This window comes from Triticum aestivum, chromosome 6D, assembly GCF_018294505.1.
Source record: "Triticum aestivum cultivar Chinese Spring chromosome 6D, IWGSC CS RefSeq v2.1, whole genome shotgun sequence".
Taxonomy (NCBI): domain Eukaryota; kingdom Viridiplantae; phylum Streptophyta; class Magnoliopsida; order Poales; family Poaceae; genus Triticum; species Triticum aestivum.
The window spans coordinates 461,210,655-461,229,234 of NC_057811.1; positions in this window are offsets into that span (position 1 = coordinate 461,210,655).

Genomic DNA, 18,580 nt, shown 5'->3' on the forward strand with positions numbered 1-18,580 from the left:
GACATCTCGACTACACTACACTGGACTGCTTATCCACCTCTGTGTGAAGGGGGTTTTATAGGTAGAGAGGAGAAAATGGCGGGAAAGAACGACTGTGGTATGGCGGGAAAGGGTTGGCGGGAACATATGGCGGGAACGGGTTGGCGGGAAACGGGTGGCGGGAAGATATGGCGGGAAGGGGTTGGCGGGAAACGGGTGGCGGGAACATATGGAGGGAAAGAGTTGGCAGGAAAATATTGAGGGGAAAGGGTTGCGCGAAAATATATATTTTGAATGTCTAAGATGGGAAACGGTTGCACAGTATTTATATGCCAAAATTTCAAAAAAAAAATTCGGCCTAACGTAAGCCGAAGAATGGAGCCATACAACTTCGGCCAACCGTTAATGTGAAAAGGTGGGCCCAAAGGCCTTTTCGGCCTACTGCCGATCAAAAAGGACTTTTCGGCCTACCGCTGACCGAAAAGGTCTTTTCAGCCCAGGTACGCACCTCTTCGGCCAAGGCATGGCCGAAAAGTCCATATCGGCCAAGAGGAGGCCGAAAAGTACCTTTTCCGGCCAACACGAGGCCAACAGGGTTATAGTTTTGCTTCTTTTTTTGCACTGGTGCTATAGTTTTCGAAATTGCTGTAAAAAAAGAACAACGAAGAGCCTTGTAAAAGAAGCGGCAAAATTCCGATGAAGAACTCCAGCAGTGACACAGTTGTTTGGGAAATGATCAAGCCCGGCGACCAGAGCCGTCTGTTCGCGTAGGCCCCGGTGGCAGCCACGTTTTTTTTACAATCAGTGGCAGCCACGCTAAGGCATGCGGAACCATACGCATCCTTCCCCACCACGACTCCCTCCACCACTTGCATGTGGGACCGCATTGTTATGGGCCCATGTGTACAGTCAGACAGAGCTCCGGATAGGTATGGCTGCTAGTGTAGCAGAAAAGTCGTCGATTACGTTGCACCCGATATTTGTAATACGACAGCTTTGTCCAGCATCGTACGGTGCTATCTTTGAGCCACACAGAGTAACGGATGTGAGTTTTTTTCCGAATAAACGGATGTGAGCATCTTTCTTTTATTTTGCGAGAAAACGGATGTGAGCATCTGACGGGATAGACAAATAAATGGTACGTACTGAAATCAGATGAAATCCGTGTACGCATATCATTGCTCCGGGTGAAATGTGGGAAGTTCTCCTCGCAACAAATACAAACCTCCCCTTTGAATAAAAAGTGTAAGAAAATCACACATTTAAAAAATGCTTGTGTTTAACCAAGTCATAATAGAAGCAAACGTAGCCAAGCACCACGTGACACGTTAGCAAGCGTACACAAAAGGTCATGTGTCCACCTCGTGCCCTCAGCGCTGATCACCGGCGCTCAAGGGCCTGTCACCCTGCAACCACTAACCATCCTATACGTTCAAAAGCAGCTCGAGACTGCCGCAGATGAATGAAACTAATCGTCCACCGTATCTTGGCAGCCATCCACAAAGCAAGGATAGGAAGGTCGGGACATGCCCGCTGCCAGTAGGTTGACAGTGCATCCAACTATGAATTGAAGAGCATCCCGTGGTCTCTGGAGCAGCTTACGCCATCGAGTTCGAAGCCATTGGAGTCGAGAGTAAGGAGGAACCCCATACTACAAGGATAATGGCCGCTGAGGACCTTTGCCTCCTAAAAGCTCAATAGAATACAATAACCCAAATACGGGCCTCGTCGAAAAACGAGTGGGATGAGTGCTTGGGACGATCGAAGACGACAAACGTTGCGAAAGTGTTGTATATACTCATGATATCTACTCTTAATGGACGACTTGGTGAATAGTCTGCGCGGTTTATTTTCGCTGGTTTTTTTCGTCATCCTCCCACCTCCGGTTTTTCTTTCGTCTCTCCGCCTCGATCGTAAAAAAAAACAGCCTCGAGACTCCCCTCGATCTGTTTCCTCGTTCTATCGTCAAGACTCCCCCAGCCGCTGAGCCCTTCGCCGCCTCTGAGATCCGCCGCCGCCGCCGCCCCTCTGATTCTGGCCGACGCCATCCGACTCACGCGCCGGCCGCCACCAGCGCGGCTCACCCTTGTCTCCCCAATCGATGCACAGCACCACCTCACCGTTCCCTCCCTGCGCGCGCCCCTTCGGCTAACCCTAGCCGCCAACTCGTGTTGCGGGCACTGAGGATGGGAGCGGGGCAGCCGCGTCACAGAGGGGTTGGACCGGCTGGGGCGTCACCGCTTGGGTGGAGAATTAGGGGCAGCGGTGGCGTCGTGTTGGGGCGGAGGAGAAGGATGGCGACGATGGGCGAAGACATCGTTGGCGGCGGGGGCGAATCTGGTAGAGCCCCTTTCTCTTCCCAAGCCTGCCCCTCTCACCCTCTTCCTCAAGCGGCAAGACCCCAGGGGGATGGAGGACTGACGACGCGGGCGTTGGTGCGCTGGCGTGGCGGTCCAGTGGTGGCCGGAGGACGCCCATCCCAGCCTGAAGCAGCAGAAGGCAACTGAAAAGCGGAGCAGATCAAGCACCCGGGGTCACCTGAGGCGGCTCGGTGCACCTCCAAGTGCGTCAGTAGCTGCGTCCTCCGTGGAGCCGGCGTTCCCGGCATCATCAGGCCCTTCAACGTCAGAAGGTAATTAGACCAAGGGATGAGTCATCGATGGATGGATTATGTCCAGCCATTCATTATCGCCATGCTTGTTCTAGCCGATCAACTATTGTATTTGACTGATGCTTATAATTGCACACATCCAGACCCCTGATGGTGTTCAAGGAAGTTTTCCGCAGCTGGCAGTAGTGCCACGTACGTGATGTAGAGCAGTTCGGACCATGGAATTCTTATACTCGATTCAGAACGGCATCAGTGTAATGTGTTTGTCTGTACAAGTGCTCTGACACCTACATCCTAATCATGGACGAAGAAGACAAAGACAATGATCCATGGTATCATCAACATGTATGCTGCAGCTAACAAAGGTCAACTTATCCAACTATTCTCCATCCCTACCGCATTCCACAATTACCAGATGATGGCGACCTATGTAGGTAAACGCCTCCTCTCATCTCTCTCCCTAGGATGCCCTGCCCTCTCCTTTCTTTGTCTGCCATTCATGGCAGCGGGGGATCCGGGGAACGGGGGCCGATGGCGGAAGGGAATGGGGACCAGTGGCAGCGGGGAATGAGATCTGGAAGTATTTATTAACAGATGGTGGTGTTCTCAGATATTTGTTATTCAAGTTTCTTCGTGTGTTGTGCACCTAAACCCATGTGCTATTCCTGTTAATTGCATTATATCTTCCTTTCCTCTGTATTTAACACATTATCTGCCCCTAACTGAAGGCACCCATTGTAATACCCCGGATGTAACTTTCTATATTTTAACTCCAACTGAAAGGATCGATACGGTCGACTAGAGGGGGGTGAATAGGAGACTAGTAATTTTACTCTTTCTTGTCAATTTTAAGGCTTAGCGGATAAAAAGGGTTCACTAGATATGCAACTAGGTGAACACAACCTATATGACAAGCAAGTTCTAAGCTAAGTATGCTAGGCAACAACTAATTAGCAAGCCAACAAGCATACAAGGCTAAGTAAAGTGCGGGAAAGGATTAACCACAAGTGAGACGAGGACGCGGATTTTATCCCGAAGTTCACTCTTCCTTGGGGAAGAGCTACTCTCCGTTTGGAGCGGTGCCGGAGCCAAAGCTTGCAGAACGCCACCGAAGGCTCACCGTAATCTCCTTCGAGTCACCCCCAACGGATGAGCCTCGAATCACTCGGGGTTGGTCTTGAAGGCGACCACCACACCTTTACAAACTTCTCCGGAGCACACCACAAGCAAGAAAGCTTCCAGAGGAACCTCTAACCGCCTAGGATCCCAAGCTCCAAGAGTAACAAGTCATGGTGGATGAATGTTGCGGGGAATGCGATTTGGTTTGGTCAAAGTGTAGATCGGGTCTTGCTCTCCCAATCCCCAAAGTTTCAACAAGATTGGGTGGAGGGATTGAGAGTAGTGAGCAAAATGGGGTGTAGCAATGGAGGAGCTCAACAAGACATTAGGGTTAAGGGATGGAGGAGGAAGAAGGGGGCTTTTATAGTGTTCTTGGCCGGGAGGGGATTTCTGCCCGTTGGACCCCGTGCGCACGGGCCAAGTCAGCCCCGTGCGCACGGGGTGTCCAGTGAGATGCGAGGTACCCCGTGCGCACGGGCCAAGTCAGCCCCGTGCGCACGGGGTGTCCAGTGAGTTTCGAGGTACCCCGTGCGCACGGGCCAAGTCAGCCCCGTGCGCACGGGGTGTCCAGAAATATTCTGACTACCCCGTGCGCACGGGGGTCAGAGACCCCGTGCACACGGGGTGTCCAGAAGATTTCTGATGAAAACATCACAGGACACCACGGCAAAGCACACAACAAGTGGAATATCTGAGGAGGTGTAGGAGGGCTGGTGTATCTGTCTTGGAGGCATTCCCACACGACACTAATTCCACGAAGACCCCTCTTGATAGTGCGGTTTTACCTACGACTCAAATCGAACCAAAACAAAAAACCTTCGAGTCGCCGGTAACCACGCCTTTGATCTTTTTGGACTGGGGGGTCGCACACCTCCATCAATGGACACCTTGGAACCAATGTCCTGAGATAAACTTTAGCAACCAACATTAGTTCCACTAACCACATTGTCATCACACCAAAATATAATCTAAGTGATACTTGCACTTTCAATCTCCCCCTTTTTGGTGCATTGATGACAACATGGTTAGGACATGGAATATAGGATACAACTTAAGTAAACAGCCATGCGACAATAGTTGATCAAAGGAGCTCCCCCTATATATGTGCAAGGGAAAAAAATGCTTGATTATGCATCAAGCACACACATATGAGGCTCCCCCTAGATCCACATTGTCAAGGCATGTGATCAACATAATAAAACCCAACACGGTGCCTAGATCACATGCAAGTGTGGTGAGCAGAAAACGTGAGACTAACATATAGAAGCTTGATCATACTCCACAAGATATATCAACATAAGCATAGATAAATTCCATAAAGTAGATAGTCTCTCACATAGACTAGGTAGCTCACGACCACACCGCGAAAGCAAGTAAATAAGAGTATCTCAAGCCAAATAAACACAACCAAAACAAACGAGAAATGAGGCCTTGAGATCTCACCCAACTGAAACCAACTGCAAACGCCCCTAATAGAACACTTCTCCCCCTTTGTCATCAAGACAACAAAAAAGGGAAAAGGCGATGCTAACGAGACTCTAGACAAGAGGAGGTGCGCTCGAAGCATCATCATCATCATCAAAGTGCCATCCCCCCAAGGGAAAGGAACGAGCTGCGGCCACACTGTCGATGTCCTCAGACCCTGAACCAACCTCCTCACCAGCTGCAGCACGCTCAGCCTTCTCCTGACACCTCATCAGCTTGCCCTTGTTGATCTCCTTGACCTGACGGCGCTGAATGGACTGACACATTTTGAACATGTTGCTCACGGTCTTCAGAAGAGACTTCTTCTCCTCTCTGGTGAAACTGGCATCAGTAGCAACTTGCTTCCCATTACTACGCGGAATCCGCACAGAGGATGAACATCCCTCAGTGTAGGTAGCACGATCCTTAGGCCTGGGGTTGCGCCCCTTCTTGGGAGGCACATATGGTGGAGGGGCAGCCGGAAGCCAGTTGGAATCACGCTTCGGAAAGGAGGTGCGGTACTTGGCAATGTACCTGGCGGGACATACGGACTCAATCAAAGCTTGGATGAACGGAGCATAGATGCATGACTTGTTCTCCTGAACACACTGCCTGATCTCAAAGAACATGAAGTCCAGAACATCCACTTTCTTCTTGTTATGAAGGTAGACAAAGATATCCAACATGGAGCTCCTCAGATTGTGAGAGTCCCCGGTCTTAGGATTAAGCGTGTACCTAAGAATGTGACGCATAGTATCATAGGTTGGCTTCAAATGTTTGATAGAACCGGTGGTGAAAGCCTTGTCTGGCTTGTAAGCAAAAGCAATCTCATCCTTGTCTCTACCTGTCTCACGAACACGGCCATACTCAGGATGCTCCTCAGCAAAGAACCGATACGGAATGATGTCAGAGAACTTGTCCATGGAGGCCTCACACTCATATGTGCCAGACATCCAAGTCATAGTGCGAGCCTCATCACTGTGGAAGTATACGGTGGCAAAGAACTGCATCACAAGATCTTCACTGAACGGATGGTGGAAGGCGACGAATGGGATCAAGCCAAGCCTCCCAAGAGCACTATACACACCGGGATAGGTATGATCATTGTCCCGAAGAGCCTCCACATTGATTTGCTTGTGGGGGGCAAACTTGTTTTTCTTGGTCATGATCAGCTCAGAGAACACCCGGTGTTGAAAATCATTCTTGAATCTTGGGTCAACCCCTGCATCAGTGTTTGGCACATAGGGGAAATCCTGCCTGCAAGCTCAAAGCTTTGGCTTGGTCCACTTAGAGAGAGGTAGATTCTTGACATTCCGACCTCCTGGGAGCACATGTTCCTCTCCTTCCTCCTCATCAACATCATCAGCAGAATCATCCTCATCTTCTATCTCTGCATCTGCGGGGTTCTCATAGTGAGCATCTTCCTGCGAATCATACTCCTCTTCTGAATCCTCGGAGGCTTCAATCACTGGCTGCTTGGAGGCGGTACGGCGAACACGGCCCATCTCAGAGCCCTGACCACTTCCTTCGGACGGCTGACGAGGAGCCAAAGAGAATTCCCTGGAACCTGCCTTGGTGCGCTTGCGACGGAGCTCGGACCTCTTGTCAGCAGAGTCTGAAACACAACAGCAACAAAGCACAACAAACACGAGAGACACAAATAAGTACAAGTGCTCGAGAAGCTGGCGAGGAATGGAAGACAGAGAAGAAGGAGGACTGGCACCACTGTGTACCCCGTGCAAACGGGGGTCTGACCACCGTGGACACGGGGCCCGTGCGCACGGTACAAGGGCCGTGGGCACGGGGTCCCCGTGGGCACGGTACAAGGGCCGTGGGCACGGGGTCCCCGTGGGCACGGTACAAGGGCCGTGGGCACGGGGTATCCAGAGGATTTTGACAGGAGGAAGCTTGTTGGGTTATGGCTGAATGCAAATTCTTACCAAGACCCCAAAGAGCATTCCCGCCTCACTTCTGAACACGTCGCAGAGGAAATCCAACACTACTAGAAAGGAGTATGTGTAGCACTTGCACTGGAAGAGACTCGAGAAAACACACACTCACGGAAACACGAACACAAGGACAAGAAGAACCACACAAACAAAAGACAAAAACAATCCAACCTCCAACGGAGGGCGGTGGCCGAAGCCACCATGTTTGAGTTTGTTTGGTATGGCACCGCGAAGATATGAACCTTGGGTCCAAGACCAATACTCATCTTTGAAGCACAAATGCCATCTTCAAATGGCTAATGTGAAAGATTTTGATCAATTTATGCACTAGTAGGATAAGATAGCTCATTAGTTGAGCTAGCTCCCCCTACTTAGGTGCCTACATCTAAAACAAGATACTAGTAGAGTATGTGTGTGTATGCAAGAACCTCAATCCAAGTTACTTATATCCACGATATTCAGCTCATGCCTTAACTCGCGGAATCTTGCTTCATCAAGTGGCTTGGTAAAAATGTCGGCAAGTTGCTTCTCGGTGTTGACATGGAATAAATCAATGTCTCCCTTGGCCACATGATCTCGAATGAAGTGATGACGAATCTCGATATGTTTGGTTCGGCTATGTTGCACTGGATTGTCGGCGATCTTGATTGCACTTTCATTGTCACAAAATAGAGGCACTTTGTCACATTTGACACCATAATCCATCAAAGTTTGCCTCATCCATAATAATTGTGCACAACAACTTCCTGCAGCAATGTACTCGGCCTCGGCGGTTGAAAGGGACACACAATTCTGCTTCTTTGAAGACCAACTTACCAATGACCTCCCTAGGAATTGACAAGACCCGGAAGTGGACTTGCGGTCTACCTTGTCTCCGGCCCAATCCGAATCCGAATATCCTAATAGCTTGAAAGTTGCTCCTTTGGGGTACCAAAGGCCCAAGTTTGGGGTATGAACCAAATATCGAAGGATTCTTTTCACTGCCGAAAAATGGCTCTCCTTGGGAGCGGATTGAAATCTTGCACACATACACACACTCAACATAATATCCGGCCTAGATGCACAAAGGTAAAGCAAAGAACCGATCATAGAGCGATATACCTTTTGATCCACATCTTTACCATTGGGATCAAGATTAAGTTGGCCATTTGTGGGCATGGGCGTCTTCATGGGCTTGACATCGTGCATTTTGAACCTCTTGAGCATGTCTTGAATATAAAGTGCTTGGTTGATGAAGGTTCCTCCTCTTAATTGCTTCACTTGAAATCCGAGGAAAAACTTCAACTCTCCCATCATGCTCATGGCAAATTCCTTGGTCATAAGATTCTCAAACTCAACGTTAATAGCATGGTTAGTGGAACCAAAAATAATATCATCAACATATATTTGGCACACAAACAATTCTCCTTTTACCCTCTTCGTGAAGAGAGTGGAATCTATTAACCCGATCTGGAACCCCTTCTCGCTTAAGAACGCCGTAAGGTGATCATACCAAGCACGAGGTGCTTGTTTAAGTCCATAGAGCGCCTTATGGAGTTCATAAACGTGAGAGGGGTGATCGGGGTCTTCGAAACCGGGAGGTTGTTTGACATACACCAACTCCTTAAGAGGACCATTAAGAAATGCACTCTTCACATCCATTTGATACAATTTGAAATCATGATGTGAAGCATATGCAAGCAAGATACGAATGGACTCAAGACGGGCAACGGGGGCAAAGGTTTCACCGAAGTCCAAACCTTCAACTTGGGTGAACCCTTGTGCCACTAACCTTGCCTTGTTTCTAGTGACTTGTCCATGCTCATCTTGTTTATTCTTAAAGATCCACTTTGTTCCAATGACATTATGATGTTCTTTGGGTCTCTTCACAAGAGTCCATACTTTGTTGCGGGTGAAGTTGTTGAGTTCTTCATGCATGGCATTTACCCAATCCGGGTAGTCAAGTGCATCTTCAACCTTAAGGGGCTCAACACAAGAGACAAACGAGTGATGTTCACAAAAGTTTGCCAAACGTCTACGAGTAGTTACCCCTTTGTTGATGCTTCCATAAATGTTGTCGGTGAGATGTTGAAGATGCTTTAACTTGGCGGACGCTTTTTGCACTTTGAGGGTAAGCTCTTCTTCACTTGGTTTTGAACTTGTGGAAGAAGCTTGGCCTTGAGAATGCTTTAGCCTTGGAGACACCCTTCTCTTCACAACCTCTAGTTCTTGATCACTTGGATGTGATGATGTGGAAGACACTTGAGGTTGGTATTGATCTTGATCTTGATCTTGATCAAGAGCTTGACCTTGGGCCTCACGGATTGGTTCTTCGTCATTTGGTTGGGCTTGCCCTTGATCTTACTCGGGAACATGAGGGACTTGATCTTGTTCTTGGATAGGTTCATGATTTTCCATAGCATCTTGACCTTGTGGTGGCGGTGATGACTTCCCTTGTGGAGAATCCACAAGAGGGGCTCTTACTCCTTCTTCTTCTACTTGGACTTGGGGTGTTTCTTGTGGACGAATGTGGCCTATCCCCATAGTCCTTATAGCTTGTGAAGGAGCCTCATCACCTACAACACTAGGAACAATTTGCTCCGCACGGGAACCATTATCTTCATCAAACTCCACATTTACCGTTTCCTCAATACATCCGGTGGATTTGTTGAGAACACGGTAAGCATGCGGGTTTGATGCATATCCAACAAATATGCCCTCATAAGTTTTAGGCGCAAACTTAGCTAAACGGGATTTCTTATTTAGAATGAAACACTTACAACCGAATACTCGAAAGTATTTGACGTTGGGCTTTCTCCCGATTAGGAGTTCGTAGGGAGTCTTGTTCTTGAGCTTACGAAGATAAAGCCGGTTTGTAGCATGGCACGCGGTGTTGATGGCTTCGGCCCAAAGCTTGTATGGAGACTTGTACTCGTCAAGCATGGTCCTTGCCATCTCAATGAGAGTCCGGTTCTTCCTTTCCGCAACACCATTTTGTTCGGGAGTGTATGGCGTGGCATATTGATGCTTGATCCCCTCATCGCTCAAGAACTCGTTCATAGTGTAATTTTTGAACTCGGTGCCGTTGTCACTTCGAATTGCCTTGATCTCACAATTATGTTGACGTTGAGCTTCTTTGGCAAAGTTGATGAAGGTGTCTTGAGTTTCATCTTTAGTCTTGAGGAAGAACACCCATGTATATCTTGTATAGTCATCGACAATGACAAGGCAATACCTCCTCCCTCCCAAACTATCATAAGATGGAGGCCCAAAGAGATCCAAGTGAATGAGCTTGAGAGGTCTCAAAGTGGTAATGATAGTTGACACCTTATGAGCTTTTTCATGAAGTTTTCCGGCAATGCACGCACTACAAGGACGATCTTTGGCAAAAGACACATTGGTTAGTCCAAGGATGTGCTCCCCCTTTAAGAGAGCTTGTAAATTTCTCATGCCAACGTGCGCTAGCCGGCGATGCCAAAGCCACCCCACGTCGGCCTTGGCCATTAGACATGTTGCAAGATAAGTTTTCTCATTTGAGAAATCAACCACGTAAAGGTTGTCTTCAACATGCCCAACAAAGACCACTTTGAGATTGCTTCTCTTAAAGACGGTCACATGAAATTCACCGAAATGAGAATCATAACCGGCACGAGCCAATTGAATCGTAGAAAGTAAATTGTAGTGAAGAGATTGAACAAGCATGACATTCTTAAGTGATGCATCACTAGAGATTACCACCTTGCCCAAACCCAATACCTTGCCCTTGATATTGTCACCAAAAGAGATGTTTGAAGTGGCCTTGACCGAATCAATGAACTCCACAAGCATCTCCCTCTCTCCGGTCATATGATTGGTGCAACCACTATCGATCACCCATTGTGTTCCACCGGAGGTATAGTCCTACAAGAATCAAGCTTTGATTTTAGGTCCCCATTTTGCAATGGGTCCTAGAGAGTTAGCAATAAGGGTCTTAGGAACCCAAATAGTCCAAGCATAATCATCATAGTTAGTGCCAACAAATTTAGTAAAGGTATGACCATCATTTCCTCTCATGAGGACATAAGATGGGTTGTTCTTGCCGGCAAACTCTTTGGGAATGGCCTTGGAACTAGTCACAAGGAGCTCATGTTCCTCAACAAGTCTCGTGTGATCAACTAGAAGCTTTTCAACCCTTACTTTAAGGGCATCGTTGTTCTCAAGAGCAAGTTGCAACGCATCATCGGTTTTAACGAAGTCAATTTTATGAGAAGACAAGGCTTCCTCAAGTGATGCTCTCATGACACTCTCTTCATATAGCTCGTGCTCGAGGAGTTCGACTCTCTCTTTTTCCTCTATGAGGAGGTTTTCAACATTCTCAATAAAATCATCGCGTTCGGCGAGTGATTTAAGGAGATCACTAAAACGAGCACGAGCTTCACCATGAAGAGTGTTCATGAAAGCCATCAAGGATTCCTCATCATTATCCACACCATCATCACACTCATCCTCCACTATCTCACATGAAACATTGGGAGTGTGGATGAAGGGTTTTTGAGAGTTGGACTTTGTTTTTACCTCTTTGGCCATGAGGCAATGATGAGTGAACGGCTTGTCCTCGTTGGGAGAGTCGAAGAGGCCGGTGGTGGAGGAGGAGGTAGTGGCATGCATGGCAATAGCGGCCGTGCCCACATAATCATCATCACCGTCATCTTCATCTCCGGACATGTACTCCTCATGAACAAGAGCCTTGTCATCTTTCCTCTTGGAAAACTTGGTGAACTTCTTCTTCTTGAGCACAAGCTTCTCGGACTTGTCTTCACGTCTCTCATAAGGACAATCATGCACAAAATGTCTTGGGCTATCACAATTGTAGCATTTTCTTCGTCCAAACGATCTTCCTTGCAGATTCTTCCCTTTGTTTGCCATGGTCCCGGAATATTTCTTGACCAAGAGAGCCAAGTCTTCCGCAAAGTCATTTGTTGGGCATGAGGTGTCAACATCTTCCTCACAAGTCTCTTCAACAACTTCTTCATCCCTTGAGGGTTGGGCAACTACTTTCTTGGCCTTCAATGCAAGATTTGAGTTCTTGGTGGCTTGAGCTATGGCAAAGGTCTTCTTGGACTTGGTCTCCAAAAGAACATGAGTTGAGAAGGTGGATACAACTTGTGCCGCGATCAACTTTTGATAGTCCGGGCGTTGATGTATCATCATCACCATGGTATGTTCCGTGAGAACCATAGCATGAATGAACTTGTCCTTAATGAAATCATCATTCGCCCAAGTGCACCCAAAGGTTCTCAAATTGAGCACAAGAGACTTCAACCTTCGATATACCTCTTCCGCGGACTCACCCTCATTTCTCACAAATAGGTTGACTTCTTGCTTGAGCAAAGCCAACCGAGATCTTCGAATTGCTTCATCACCTTCGAGGGCCTCCTCAAGGCAATCCCAAATTTCCTTGGCGGTCTTGAGGAGAGCAATGGAGTCACTATAGTCATCGGTCACCGCGGTGCGCAACATGTGGTGGGCGGTAGCATTGAGTTGATCATCAACTGCTTCTCTTGGAGTGAGATTCATGGGATCCTTGGGGTTGAAACCATTGACCCAATCCACCATAGTTGTGTAGATGCAATGCGAATATGAGACTCCATATCTAGCTTCCACTTAGCAAACGCGTTAGCTTTCAAAGGGGGCGGAGGCCCCACAGGATTAATGCGAGGGTGCTGCAAGGGTTGTGGTGAGTAAAATGGTTCCACGGCATTGTACTTGGGAACTTGAGTGCGAGCCGGGGATGCAAGAGGTTCTCTCGAATCATCCGCATCATGAACCGCATTTGGATCAAATGAGTTTGAGGCGGATGTCGAGGGCTTTAAGCGAGCATCAATTTCCTACTTGACCGAGGAGCGAACTTCTTTCAACATAGAAGTTTTGAGGTCCGCAAACATTGAAAGAATATCGGCCGTGGTCAACGGGGCACCCGGGTTAATGGGGGCGACGGGAGCAACGGCCGGAGCAACAAGTGCGTCGGCCGCGGCGGGGGGTAGGTTTTGACCATCCTCCGCAAGTGGTGCGACACCTCCCTCATTCCCTAGATCGGCCATATCCTCTAAGGTTGTAAAACCTTATATTAGAGCACGAGGCTCTGATACCAATTGAAAGGATCGATACGGTCGACTAGAGGGGGGTGAATAGGAGACTACAAATTTTACTCTTTCTTGTCAATTTTAAGGCTTAGCGGATAAAAAGGGTTCACTAGATATGCAACTAGGTGAACACAACCTATATGACAAGCAAGTTCTAAGCTAAGTATGCTAGGCAACAAACTAATTAGCAAGCCAACAAGCATACAAGGCTAAGTAAAGTGCGGGAAAGGATTAACCACAAGTGAGACGAGGACGCGGATTTTATCCCGAAGTTCACTCTTCCTTGGGGAAGAGCTACTCTCCGTTTGGAGCGGTGCCGGAGCCAAAGCTTGCGGAACGCCACCGAAGGCTCACCGTAATCTCCTTCGAGTCACCCCCAACGGATGAGCCTCGAGTCACTCGGGGTTGGTCTTGAAGGCGACCACCACACCTTTACAAACTTCTCCGGAGCACACCACAAGCAAGGAAGCTTCCGGAGGAACCTCTAACCGCCTAGGATCCCAAGCTCCAAGAGTAACAAGTCATGGTGGATGAATGTTGCGGGGAATGCGATTTGGTTTGGTCAAAGTGTAGATCGGGTCTTGCTCTCCCAATCCCCAAAGTTTCAACAAGATTGGGTGGAGGGATTGAGAGTAGTGAGCAAAATGGGGTGTAGCAATGGAGGAGCTCAACAAGACATTAGGGTTAAGGGATGGAGGAGGAAGAAGGGGGCTTTTATAGTGTTCTTGGCCGGGAGGGGATTTCTGCCCGTTGGACCCCGTGCGCACGGGCCAAGTCAGCCCCGTGCGCACGGGGTGTCCAGTGAGATGCGAGGTACCCCGTGCGCACGGGCCAAGTCAGCCCCGTGCGCACGGGGTGTCCAGTGAGTTTCGAGGTACCCCGTGCGCACGGGCCAAGTCAGCCCCGTGCGCACGGGGTGTCCAGAAATATTCTGACTACCCCATGCGCACGGGGGTCAGAGACCCCGTGCACACGGGGTGTCCAGAAAATTTCTGATGAAAACATCACAGGACACCACGGCAAAGCACACAACAAGTGGAATATCTGAGGAGGTGTAGGAGGGCTGGTGTATCTGTCTTGGAGGCATTCCCACACGACACTAATTCCACGAAGACCCCTCTTGATAGTGCGGTTTTACCTACGACTCAAATCGAACCAAAACGAAAAACCTTCGAGTCGCAGGTAACCACGCCTTTGATCTTTTTGGACTGGGGGGTCGCACACCTCCATCAATGGACACCTTGGAAGCAATGTCCTAAGATAAACTTTAGCAACCAACATTAGTTCCACTAACCACATTGTCATCACACCAAAATATAATCTAAGTGATACTTGCACTTTCACCAACTCTTGCCATTTCCGGCTATGTGTTATGATATTCCCTCTGTGGTTGGGTTTCGTTTTCGTTTTGCTTTTTGTTCATGTCATGCATCTCATATCATGTCATCATGTGCATCTCATTTGCATACGTGTTCGTCTCATGCATCCGAGCATTTTCCCCGTTGTTCGTTTTGCATTCCGACACTCCCACATGCACCGACGCACCCCTCTTGTCTCTTTTCGTGAGCGGGTGTTAAACGTCCTTGGAATGGACCGAGGTTTGCCAAGTGGCCTTGGTACACCACCGGTAGGCAACCTGTCAAGTTTTGTTCCATTTGTAGGTCGTTTGATGCTCCAACGGTTAACCGCGTAACCGCAAAGGCCTCTTGTGTGTTGCAGCCCAACACCCCTCCAAACAGCCCAATAACCCATCTAAACCCCCTCCATGCTCTCCGTCGTCGGATGACGATCGTGTGGGCGAAAACCGCACTCCATTTGGAGTCTCCTAGCTCCCTCTAGCTATAAATATGTCCTCCTCGTCCAAATCGCGGGCCCCGAAACCCTAGCCCCGCTCCCTCTGCGCGCCGGACACGTCCGGTCCGCGCCGGACAAATCGCCGCCGCCGCCCGCGGCCAATCGGGACGCGCCACGTGGCACGCCGCCGCTTCCCACCGCCGCCGCCCGCGAGCCCGAGCGGGCCCGGTCGCCGCCGCCCGCGCCCCCGGTCTCCCGCGCGCTGCCGTCCGCCGCCGCCCGCCCGGACTCCGGCGACCTCTCCGGCCCGGCCACCCGACCTCCCAGCCGCCGACTCCGCCGCTGCCCGGCCTGCCTCCGCCTCCTCCCGTCACCGCCCGCCTCCGCCGCCCCGGTCGCCGGTCCTACGGCCCCGTCCCGCCAGCGCCTCGCCGCCTCCCTCGTCCCTTCGGCGCCGTCTCCTCTCCTGCTCCGGCCGCCTCGATCCGCGCCCAGATCCAGATCCACACGAGGTTAACTCCCCCCCCCTCGTTTTTTTCTCTGTCTGGAAATATTTGCATAATATGCCTCTGTTCATTGCATCGTAACTCCCTGCATATAGCTCCGTTTCGTGCGTGTAATATATCTAAATGTTCGTCTCGAGATGCTCTTCATTTTATTCCAGCATTCCATGTTCATTTGAGTCCATCTTGATGCCGAAATCTCTGGTGCAAGAGGGCTATATGCTGTTACCTGCTGTTACTTTATCAGAACTTGAGGAATTGTTATTTTTGTTGCATTTGATGTGTGCATCTTATGGACATGAGCTCTACATGTGTTTTGATGTATGCCATGCCATATTACAGAGGTGTATGCCATGTATTTTTTTAATCTATGTGGTGACTAGCACAAGCATGCAAACTAGGCTTCGTGATGTTTCTGTTTTCAGGGACTTTGTAATTTTACCAAGTCTGTGACTGCTGTTATTTTGTTGCTATGTATCCATGTGTCTACAGAGAGATCCATGCTTCTTTTGGTGATGTCCAGTAAGGATGTTTAGTAGATATAGTTGTGCTCTATCCATCAATGCCCCTGTTTGCAATTATGGAGTGCCCTAGCATGTCTTAATCTTGCTCTACTTTTGCTATAAAATATTCTTGACAGATTGTTAACATGATATTCCATTTTGCCAAGGTTGTTGTAGTTGATCCATTCATGCTATGAACTTGCTCTTGCCATGGATATCTTCATAAACATGCCATCTTGCCGTAGGTATGCTTGTTTTGTCATGCATTGCTTTGTGATGAGTTAATAGAGCTCACAAAGATGACCTTATAATTTCTGTTAATGCCATGCTCTGTTTTCTGCTAAGTGTGAAACCTGTTAACGAAACTTGCTATGTTTACATGGGTGCCATCATATCTTCTGATCCCTTTTGGCTCATGGTCAGTAAGGGACTTCTGTTCTATGCATTTAGTAGATTCATTCCATGCCTTGTTTTACTATGTTAAGTTCCTGTAGCATGTTGATTGCTTGCTCTGAACATTGCTACCTGATGCTGTTTCAGCCATGTTCAGTATTTTCACCAAGTCTGTGAAGCTGATATCTTTTGCACTTTTGCCATGCTTGTTTGAACCTATTATGATGTGATCTAGCCGTAGCTCAGTGTTCATCTTTTGTCAAGCATCTCCTGTAGATCACTGTCATATGCTTTGTTGCTATGTTGGGGTGTTGTAGTATAGTTACTTGATGTATTCTAAGTGCTATCATGCTGTTAATCGCAGAATCGTGTCATTCTTGTTTTGCTTGCCATTTGCAAACCGTGCATCCGTTTCCGGTGATCTTTATATCGATTTCAACTGAAATCATCTCATCTTTCCAGTGGCATACTTGGTTTGCCAAGTTACTGCCTTGTTCATCTTTTTCTTCCGGAGCACGCATATGCATCGCATATCACATCTCGCATATCATGCATGTTTGCATCATGTTGCTTGTGCATTTCCCGTGATTGATTGTGGTTCCATTGCTTGTGTTCTTGCTTTGGGTAGAGCCGGGAGACGAGTTCGTGAACGAGGAACCTGTTGAGAACGCTTACGAGGATCAAGCTTTCGACAACTCTGAGAACCTTGCAGGCAAGATGACCATACCCTCGAAATCACTTCTATCTTTGCTTTGCTAGTTGTTTGTTCTATTGCCATGCTGCGCTACCTACCACTTGCTATATCATGCCTCCCATATTTTCCATGTCAAACCTCTAACCATCCTTTCCTAGAAAACCGTTGTTTGGCTAAGTTACCGCTTTTGCTCAGCCCTTTCTTATAGCGTTGCTAGTTGCAGGTGAAGTTGAAGTTGGTTCCATGTTGGAACATGGATATTTTGGAATATCACAATATCTCTTATTTAATTAATGCATCTATATATTTGGTAAAGGGTGGAAGGCTCGGCCTTATGCCTGGTGTTTTGTTCCACTCTTGCCGCCCTAGTTTCCGTCATACCGGTATTATGTTCCTTGAGTTTGCGTTCCTTACGCGGTTGGGTGATTTATGGGACCCCCTTGACAGTTCGCCTTGAATAAAACTCCTCCAGCAAGGCCCAACCTTGTTTTTACATTTGCCTACCTAAGTGTTGAGGATATAACCATTAGAGTCACCCGCCCAGGAGGGGCCGGGTTACGTCATAATGGTCATCACGCGAAGCCCAGTACCAAACTTGAAAACGGCGGGTCAATAATGGGCTTAAGACCCGGAGATGGCTTAAGGCCTGTAGTGATAACCGCCGTTATGGTGAAACTTGTAGTGTAAGGCAAGAATAGTTAAAAGTCCGAGCCGGACACTGTTATGAGCCGGCCGGGACTCTGAGAGCTGCTGGGCGTCAACCTCTCTATATAAAGGGACGACCCGGCGGCGGTTTAGGGACAAGTAAGACCAAATCAATAACCAGGCAGGACGGTTTAGCTCCTGGTCGTCGAAACCCTAATCAATACCACCCCAACTGGACGTAGGCTTTTACCTTCACTGTAAGGGGCCGAACCAGTATAACCCTCGTGTTCCTTGTCCCGTTTAACCCCTTTAAGCTTCCTAGCTGCGATGGCTCCACGACTAAGTCCTTGCACGAGGACATCTGCCGTGACAATTCCACGACAGTTCAGTTGGCGCCCACCGTGGGGCTGACGCACGGTGGATTTGAGTTCTTGAAGGGCAGCTTCGAAGGGCTCAAGGGATACGCTGTGGGCCAGATGACCAAGAGTCGTCGCGGCAAGCTCTACATCGATGATGCAAACTGGGGCCCCGACGCCGGCTCAATTGAGTACGGATACCGGGTCCCCTTTGGCGGAATTCATGTCTTTATTGGCAAGATTGGTGAGCCGGGCCCTGAGCTGGACCTCTGCACCGATCTCATCGAGACGGCTCAACGTGCACGACCCGCCCGGACTTTGCCTGCCTTGAAGCGTGCTTTCGTGGGATGCGTCCATGGAGAGCTCTCTGAAGGATCTGGATCTGGTGATGAGACGACCGCTCACTCTGACGGTGAGTCATCCACAAAGGAGACCAATCGTTATACCAACTTCAAGATGGCAGACTCAG